Below are 9,441 nucleotides of genomic sequence, written 5' to 3' on the forward strand. Positions count from 1 at the left end.
ACATTGTAGAATTAAGATATTCAACACAGGTTGCTATGCCAATAGTATGCTATTTCTAATATAGCCAATTTAGAGAAATAGTTAACGTTGAGCAAGTATTAACTTATGAGTTTTGAGAAGGTTAATGAGAGGTTAAAAGACAAACATATGTATTATGTACTGAAAAAACTAAACTAAGATTAGGGGCTTAGAGCCCACTATAGTTGTAAGTCAAAGTTTAAGTTGCTTATATATATTCCTTACAGAGTTGTAGACTCACCCCCCTTAATAATTAAAACTGCAGGTTTCAAGAGGTCTTCTAGAGCTAGGTCGACGTAGCCGCGACTTAAGTAGGTGTTCTTAAGTGGCTAGATAGATAATGAACTTTCATCTAGTTTATATTTTTAATAAATCGAATTACATGTATATCAAATTAAACCTAAATTCATTCAAAATCATATTTGATTTTATTTACACTAAATTTACTAATTATTTTATTAAATTTTATTTTTTTATAAATTTAATTTTAAATACAATTTTTACTAAAATCAAATTTTAATTCTTTACAAAATACCTTTTATAATTCAACTTAGACTAAATTGTATTTTTATATTTATTTCACATAAAAATTCTTATTAATATTATTTTATAGAATAAAAATACTTTAAAAAATTATAAGTGTTATAATTTAGTATTGACTATGGCCAGGGCCATAGTTAAAGGTAAAAAAACCTATTATTAGTTATGGCGCTTTATTAAATCATAATTAATAACTACTTTTAACTACTGTTTTTCGTAGCCTTAATTAGCTAATACTCTGTATCTGTTACTTTTTTATTTTGTAGTGTTTATCATTGATGCCAACAAAATCATGAATTATTATAAAGACGAAAACCTTTATTGTTAATCCACAAGCTTTTTTGGAGATACCTTAACAAAAGATGTGGTCAACCAAATAAATGTTCCATTTATCAAACTATAGTATAGAACAAAGGCTAAGATTTTTTTTTAATTTTAGGGTACGGTTGGCATCCATGAAGTGCCAAGAAACTCATGGAAGATGATGTTGATCCTACCTAGGAATTCGTGACCTTATGCATGATTCTTCCTGATTTTTACATATCCAAAACTTAAATTTCTAATAAAGGATTTACTACATCAGACTGCGCCATAAATTTCTACTCATACAAGAAGGGTATTTAGCATGTTTTTTTTTGTGTATGAGTGTGTGCACGTGTTTGTTTATGCGTCCCTCTTGTCTCTTAATTTTCCCAAACCCATGAATTCTTGCCCTGTATCCAAGTCAGTGTCCATATCTATATCCGTATCTATGTGATATAGGTTGAGCACTGTCCATATCAGTGCATGGATGATCTAGTGAGGCAACATGACAATATTATTAGATATAATAACATAGTACTAATTGAGTAAAATAATAGATGCATCCTGAAAACGATTGAGCTATAGTGTTCTTTTCCTTTGCCCCATTTGATAATCTGCATTGTTTAGCTTCAAAGAATATAGTAAGATTTATCCACGTCCAGTCACGCATTTTTGTCTGTATTTTTTAAAACGGTTGGTGTTAGGGATGGCAATGGGGCGGGGCGGGGGACAAGGTCTCCACCCCGCCCCGCCTCAAGATTAGAACCTCCATCCCCGCTTCCATCCCCGGCGGGGATGGATTTTAACCTCCACCCCCGCCTTCATCCCCGTTTCATGTCCTCCATCCCCGGTTCAAACGGGGATGAGGTGGGGTGGGGCGAGGATGAGGCAAGGAAAAGTGGTAGGGACGGGGATCGTGGCGGGGCGGGGAAAAGGGTACGTTCATCCCCGAACGGGGATGGATTTTAACCTTCGTCCCCGCCTCCATCCCCGTTTCATACCCTTCATCCCCGGTCCAAACGGGGTGGGGCCCCACTTTCCCCCGGTCCACTGCCATCCCTAGTTGGTGTGGTGAGCAATGAGGTTAGTTGGTCAGATAGTCTCACCTGAGTAGGGTTCGGAGGTGGTGTCACTCAAAGAAATCATAGAGAGAGGATATCCTCCGACAGTGGCCGGGCAGTGTCACCCTGCGCACGGATCAAAGGTGGTGGCCGAAGGTGTCACCCAGAGAAATTGCAGAGAGAGGATATCCTCCGACGGTGATCAGGCGGTGTCACCTTGTGCAAAGATCGGAGGTGGTGGCCAGTGGTGTCACCCAGAGAAATCGTAGAAAAAGAGAGGATCGATCTTCGGTCCAACGGCGGTCAGGCGATATCACCCGAGCATGAAGGGAGGAGGGAGGAGGCCGCTCAACAATAGAAAGAGATCACAGAGAAAGAGAGAGAAACAAAATAGAATTAGGGCATGATACTGGGCCTTAATTATAAACCCTATAACGACGATACCTGAATGTCAACATTATAAAGTAAAGCCTATAACACCGACATTAAATGGCAGTTAAATATAACCATAAAAGTTGTTTAACGACAATATTTAATGGCCACACATGTCGTTGTTAATGACACATCGATAACAATGACATACAAGGTCATCGTTATAGAGTAAAACCCTATAACGGCGATGTCGTAATGTCATCGTTATTGATCAATAACGGTGATATTTAATGGCCATTAAATATTGTCATCAAAAGTATTTTAACGATAATATTTAACGGCCATATCTGTTGCTGTTAAAGATAATCTATAATGATGATATTTAATAATCATCATTAGGGACATATCTTTAACAGCTATATATAAAGTTGCCATTATACATATATCTATAACGGCAATGTATAAAGTCACTGTTATTGCAACAATTCCACTCCAGCAATAACGACGACTTTTTGTGTCATCGTTAATGAGTCAACACTATTAACCCTGGATGTCTTCAGAAATTAATTCAAAACCTACCACCCAAATGAGCTGATCTTAGGCTGTTGAAGCTCAGCTTGTTACGTTGCTCGAGCTTGTGACAAGCTGAGTCAGATCAAGCCAAACCAGCAAACTCGTTCAAGCCGGTTCCTTTTTTGTTTTTGTGTTTTTTCATTATGTTGCAAACTGTATACTTGCAAGCCATTTACCTTAAAAGATGGATTAACATTTATTGATAAAATTATTTCAAGTGTAAACGACATAAATAGATATGGAGAAGGATTTAAAAAATATAAGTATAAGATCATGATATTGACCACCGAGGTGGTATCCCATGTGGTAAGCAGGGTCCTGTGCCAAGCTAAAGGCCCAGGTTCCAATCCCTCCCCCACTTGGGGCATAAGAGATATCTGGTAGTAGTTTGCCTTAAAAAAAATCATGATATTGACAAAAAAAGCACTTAATCTTCGAGAAGTAAAGACTAAGGGGTAAGTTGATTGAAATTGCTACTAATGGGGGCTCTGCTTGTCTTGTAGGAGCAGCTAGTGAACGTCCCTTATGTTGGGACATTGCAGGTTCAAAACCCAATGGTGGAGTGTAACTGGTAGGGGTTCAGAAAAAAAAGTTGATTGAAATTGCTGTCCTGGACTCCCCTTATAAAAGACTTCAAAACTGAGTGTGCTTGGACAAAAGAAACATAATGAGGCATGCCGTCTAGAAACCTCTTGCCCACAGCATTCTCCAAATATGGAATGATGAGAAAGAACAAAGGAGCAGTGCCAAACTTTAAGGATAAAGAAAAAAAAAGCAAGGAAAAGGAGATCTATTATATCAGTAGGGCCCATCGAGTAGCAAAAGGGAAGAATATAAAGCACCAAGAGAAGCCTTAATTATTGGCGTATAAAAAGGATCAAGGGCATCGCATGATGATATTCATGATTCCAATCTAAGCAAATTGACACCAAGAAAGCTAAGGCTCACGACTCATATTCTTGGTCACCAAGTTAGTTTTCAATGGGAAGTCAAGAATAGCCAGATGGTAACTAATAATACACCTAAAGTGTATTAACAATAAAGTAAACCATGGACTTCGGTTCTTGGTTTTGAATGGTGGATCTACCAATTGAGGGTCCAATAGCACCATGATTGTGCAATCATTTTGTTTTTGGATATGAACAAATAAAACGACATTTAAAATGCAATAACAAGCGTTAATATATTATTGACCAAGTTTTGGGGGTTGTCAGTCTAGACGTGGTGTCAATATCAACCTTCCTTGTTATCATCAATGTTGTCAGTATCAGTGCTTATCGACCGATACCTATTGTATCGGCAGAAAATCGCATACATTTTACCCCCTGAATCGGTTATTTTTTAATAAATGTAAAAAATAGTTAAAATTATTTTAATGGCTTTAACTGCATTCTGATTGACACGTAATATTTTTCAATTATTTTTTAGCTGATTCACTACGATTCACTTAAGTATAGGGATGGCAGTGGACCCCGGGAAAGCGGGGCCCCGCCTCGCCCCGTTTGGACCGGGGATGAAGGGTATGAAACGGGGACGGAGGTGGGGACGAAGGTTAAAATCAATCCCCGTTCGGGGATGGAGGTGGGGATGGACGTACACTTTTCCCCGCCCCACCACGATCCCCGCCACTTTTCCCCGCAATAGCCCCGCCCCGCCTCATCCCCGTTTGAACCGGGGATGAAGGACATGAAACAGGGATGGAGGCGGGGATGGAGGTTCTAATCTTGAGGCGGGGATGGAGGTTCTAATCTTGAGGTGGGGTGAGGGTGGAGACCTTGTCCCCAGCCCCGCCCCACTGCCATCCCTACTTGAGTATCTGTGTCAACCGATTCACCTAAATCGTTGGCCAAACGATAAAGAGCGGATACTGAAACTGACATTGGTTATCATAGCAACATCAAATTCATTTCGACACTTGGTGAGTTACATGCTAAGGTATATTATGCTATTTTCAAATCTGGTTCCAACTGAAACATCAAAGGGTGCAGATCTGTTACATATCTGAATGGGATGAAGCTCTCATAAGTAAATTTCGATATGATAAGTGCAGGAATGTGATAGAGTTTAGATCTGGCAAAGGTTTACATGATCCTGCTACTAGTCCAAGTCCAGATCCATACTAGATACGCAATTAGGTCACATTTGGTAATTACCAATCCGGTTGAATCCGTCCCACTTGCATCCTTAAGCCAGAGCCAATCAAGCTCTATGTAACCCTTTTACCACAGGCTTCGAAATTACTAGGTTCTCAAAAAATTTCTCCCCAAGCAAAAATGAAAGAAAAAAAAAAAAGAAAAGAGAAAAAGGGAAAAATGGTTTTGATAGATTTGAACAAGAATGGGACCCAAAGGCCAAGCTCCCATCACTTCATGCTACCAATTTACAAGTGAGAAGATACTAAGCTGAAAAGGTTTGGAGAGACACTAACTTAATTACATTGGACAGCAACCAACTGCAGACTCATTGGGCCATGGTATCAATTTCTTATTAGAATTAGACGTCTCGCTTGGCCCTAGAACGACTCTCTTGAGAATCGAAGTCACGAGCTCCACGCCGTGACTCAGACTCTTGCAAAATAAAATGTAAGAGAATAAATCCCATTTGGTTCATTCGCTCACAGCCCCATTTTCTCATGTTTGTAATGATGTAAGAAAATAGGCTTCTGGCCTCAAGGGGCAGTGGGTGGGGCCTTAGCCGCTAGACAGGTGGTCAAGATTAGACTTTCATGGGCGCATGCAAGCCAAAACCCAACATAGACTCTTGGGCCAGGGGTCCTAGCCTTGGAGTTTTACGCTGCTGGTACGACGACCATCGGTATTAGGGATGGCAGTGGACTGGGTCAGGGGCGGGGGAAAAGGTCTCCACCCCTGCCCCATTTCAAAATCCCAACCTCCATCCCCGCACGCTCCATCCCTGTTTCATGTCCTCCATCCCCGGTCCAAACGGGGGCGAGGCGGGGCGGGGTGGGGCTAGGCAGGGATTGGGGCGGAGCAGGGAAAAGCGTAAGTCCATCCTCGCCTCCATCCCGGCACAGTGTTAGATTTTAATAGGGGTGGCAATTTCTGACACGACCCGCCAACCCGACCCGCCAACCCGCCTCTTAGGCGGGTTCGGGTTGGGCTTAAGCCAACCCGTTTAATAAACGGGTCGACCCACATAACCCGTTTATTAAACAGGTCGGGTTCGGGTTGGGGGTATGCCAACCCGCCAACCCGTCTGACCCGTTTAATAAACGGGTTAGGCGGGTGGGTCAACCCGCCAACCCGTCTGCCAACCCGCCAACCCGTCTGCCAACCCGACCCGTCAACCCGACCCGCCAACCTGACTACCTGCCAACCCGATCCGTCAACCCGCCAACCCGACCCGCCAACCTGACCCACGAACCTGAAAAACCGTTTACCCGACCCAACCCATTTATTAAATGGGTTGGCGGGTCGTGTCGGGTTACCCGTTTATTAAACGGGTCGGGTTCGTGTTTGCCACAGCCGACCCGTTTAATAAACGGGTCGGGTTCGGGTTGAGGTATGCTGACACGCCAACCCGACCCGATTGCCACCCCTAGATTTTAACCTTCATCCCCGTTTCATGCCTTTCATCCCCGGTCCAAACGGGGCAGGGCCGGTTGTCCCTCGGTCCACTGCCATCCCTAATAGGTGTGACAGGCTGAGTCAGCATGACTAGGTCTTTGTGTCGGGTGCCGTTTCATTGGATTATAAATAAAAAAAAATTAGGCTTCTGATAAAATTTCACTTTCATAAAATGCAAGAGAATGATTCTCAGAGGGGCCAAGCAAACGTGGCCTGTGCTACCCTACACCATGCTGCCTATTAGTGATGGCGATGGTGGAGAATCACTCACTTCATTCCAAAGTAACTTTATCCACACTTCTTTTGATGCACCTGTTACCATTTAAGCACCAACCTTTGAGGGTAAAAAGTAGCAATATTATTTCAACCTTTTAGGTAAAGAAAGGTAAAATTGTGAATGGAAAAGTAAGAAAAAAGAAAATACAATAAGGAAAGAAAAAAAGTGGAAGCCCACCAGCCTTAAGCACGTTGATTTGAGCTTGAACATAAATTGCAAGTGCAATTTTAATAGACATCTCGAGATGGCCACGCAAAAGATCTGTCTCCATTTTAATAACCTGCAACGATCAAAACATGTTTCAACAAGTGTTGATCCTTGTCAAGACTTGGATAGGTCTCTTGGGTAGACTATAGTTCACGAACTTGGTCACGTTCTCCTCAAACTTTTGTTACATGTTTAAGAAATGCGCATAGAAACATCTAGAACTCAACTCCTATCTCAACCAAGGGTTATTTTTCAGCTCACTAAGCTAGGTTGCTTTTCTATTTTTTTTTTCGAACTGAGGTAGATGACACTAATTTTTAATTAGTACAATATCATAATTGATTTCCAACCAAAAAATATAACAAACATCAATAATTTATTGTTTCCTTTACAGATTCTCTTTCGTTTGATCGAAAAAATGATGCTTGTTTTTTTCAGGTTAAAACTTACATGATACCTGATTGTTTTTTTTCAAGCGACAACTTAGACAAGTGGTTTGACCAAGATGCTTATTTTTTCAGGTGACAAAATAGTAAAACCGTTAAGAAAAAAATCAATTGCTCATATCTGTTATATTTTGAGTCTTGAATTGACCTTGTTTGTCATATTTTTTTTTGGCCTCGACCAAAATACGTAATGGTGCAAAAAGCGAGGGACTTCTACGTCTATCTTTGTTAATAAATTGATGGCTGAAGAAAAACTACCTCACTCACTAAAGCTCATTGGTGTAAAAACCCAGTCTCTCTTGCCCCCCACCACCCCCACAACACACACACACACACCAGAGAGTATAGCCAGCTTAGGCCTCACAGCAAGGGACACACACTCATGATGACGTTCATGAGGTGTCTCTAATGGATGAGCAGAACCCTCTCGTGAGCATGCTCTTCCTTAATTTTGAAAGGAAAGAAATATTTTTTTGAATTTAAAAATTGAAAAAAAAAAAGAAGAGAGGAGAATGAGCAGATGGACATCTTACCCTTGCCACTGCAAACCTTCCTTAGAAAGGAAAGGAAGACGATGATGAGGGCAACCCCAGCAAACAATCCAATGATTATGGCCAATGTCTTACCTGCCTCGTCTCCTCTGTTGGATGAATCTGTATAGCAGAAAGGAACAAGCGAAAATTTTTCAAAACCTGCAGCATCACATAAAACTATCGATTCTACCATAAAGAAAAGGTTTACCGCTACTTCAAGAAAAATGGCTCTGGTTTAAACTTGAGATTTTGCCACAATTTTCTAGATTTTCAAACTTTTTAACAAGCAGCAGTGTGAATCCAAAGTAATCTAGACTGTTTGGAATCTAACCCAGAATGCAAGAAAACAAAGTATTGATATTATAAAAGCATACCATGTAAATTAAAGGGCTGGTCTGGCATTGTTTAGAATGTTTCCAAGTATATGAACTCCAACATGGCCGTCTTGTCAATGATGATATGATACTACCATGTATCATACTTCATGAACTTTGTCATGTTTCGTGTCATACGAAATATATATTTACCCAAAAGTGATGGTAACTGCACATCCCTACCACCGCGGGTCTGCGAAGGTATGATCAAAACTCGCTGATGCACAGGTGTGTCCATAGCTTTCAGATGCGGGGGGGGGGGGGACGAAAGACAGGGTGGTCGTGGGGCTCCACTCGATATTTTTCTCGCTTCCGTGAGGGTTCCTCGTGATCATAGAAAAAAAACTATGCGCCCCATTAGTGAAATCCTTGAAGATGAACCTGACTACGCTCTTTACCCCAAACTTTGTACAGAAGTTACAGGGTTTACAAACACGATGACATTCTACGTACCGTAGAACTACCCTGAAAAATGACGTATGTATAGTAGAAGTGATAAAAGGCACCGAGAGAGAGAGAATGCAGATGTTGTGCACTTTGGAAAGCGGCATGTTTGCTCCAATGGTTAGATGACTCGTGTACTCTTTTTTTTTTTTAAATATGCCTTGTGATGAATTTATGTATACCTTAGAAAAGCAACGGACCATGTACCCATTGGGACCCACAGTTGATGTAGGACAATCAGTCCATGAATTATTAATCTTATCTAATACAGTACTTGTCTAGCCACAATATCCCGGGACAAAGCCAACTGGAATTATGCAATCTTGGTTCGATCGACTCATTGCCATCTGCAAAGGCTCAATTAGTTCATCCCAAAGTCAACGCCTAACCACACTAGGTCCTTGCACGCTCCTGTTATAACGAGATATGGATCCCGGCTCCAAGGCTCCACCCACCCAATCATCAAAGAAAAAGTGAAAAACTGACTGACAAGGTTGGACCCAAATCCGTGAGTTCACAATTGTAACCCTAAGCTAATCTAACTTATGCACAGTAATGACGTCTTCTCAAAATTAAGGATGGCAGTGGACCGGGGGAGGGGGGAAACGGGGCCGTCTCCCTCGTCTGGTTTGGACTGAGGATTGAGGACATGAAACTGAATGGAGGCAAGGATAGAGGTTAAAATCAAAACCGGTGCTGAAATGAA

Source organism: Nuphar pumila, chromosome 4, assembly GCF_984573655.1.
Source record: "Nuphar pumila chromosome 4, dmNupPumi1.hap1.1, whole genome shotgun sequence".
NCBI classification, from domain to species: Eukaryota; Viridiplantae; Streptophyta; class Magnoliopsida; order Nymphaeales; family Nymphaeaceae; genus Nuphar; species Nuphar pumila.